The sequence below is a fragment of the Etheostoma spectabile genome, chromosome 15 (genome assembly GCF_008692095.1).
Source record: "Etheostoma spectabile isolate EspeVRDwgs_2016 chromosome 15, UIUC_Espe_1.0, whole genome shotgun sequence".
NCBI lineage: Eukaryota > Metazoa > Chordata > Actinopteri > Perciformes > Percidae > Etheostoma > Etheostoma spectabile.
The window spans coordinates 6,790,230-6,791,169 of NC_045747.1; positions in this window are offsets into that span (position 1 = coordinate 6,790,230).

A 940-nucleotide genomic window follows, 5' to 3' on the forward strand; every position below is an offset into this window, starting at 1 on the left:
GGGGGGTTAGAGGGGGCTTAGGCTGGAAAACAGAGAGATCTAGCCATAAACACACATACAACCATTATATGTATGTATACTGTATATGAACTAGCATGTGCATATTCAACCCAGGCCTTTGTTTATTTAAAGAGTGATTTGCTAATTCAACTCTTTTTGGGGCCCCTGCTCCAGACCCTTGTCTGATCCATGATTGAGAAGCATATTTTGCTCAAGCTCCAGTTGCCTTTGAAAAAGGGAGAGCGTCTGATTTCCAACACTAGACAGGTAGCTAAGAGTGCAGACGAGAGGTTTGGGAGGGGGCGGGGCTCTCAGTGCTGGTGCTGCGGCAAAAAAAATCCAGGGCACATCGGAGACTCGACCTCCGTCCCAGTAACCCCTCCTCCCACTCTTTTCGACTCCCCACTTCTAACGCCAGTTGCTTGATTCAAGTCCAGTGTGGAGTAAATGCAGGTTTTCAGGAACAAACACACAAACAGACAACACAGGCAATAGTGATTGTTTTGTTGAATGATGTGAGTCTAAAGCGACTCTGGAAGAGGGCAAATCCCTTACGTTTTAAGACTTAGTACCAAACTTGAGGTGCGTCTCTATTTCTGCAGATAACGTCGAGGAACTGCTTGGACCCTGACCTCAAAGCCAGATAAGCAGAAATGACCTCTTGTATTTATGCTGGCGCGGCCTTCCAGTTGGAGGTCCAAAATGAACCACCTGGATACAGCTTCCCCACATGTGACCCGGAGAGCGAGCCCAGACGGGGTGAGAAGGCGGCAGTTGCAGAGAAACAGAACACAGGCATCTCAGCCTTGGAGTGCACAGCTAAACAGACTTTTTTTGTTGTAGTTTCTAGTTTTTGCAAAAAACCTTGATGATAAAGAAAAAGATGTTTTTGGTTTAAAAGAGATGTACCCGATGTGACCCATAAACACCAACACCCCCC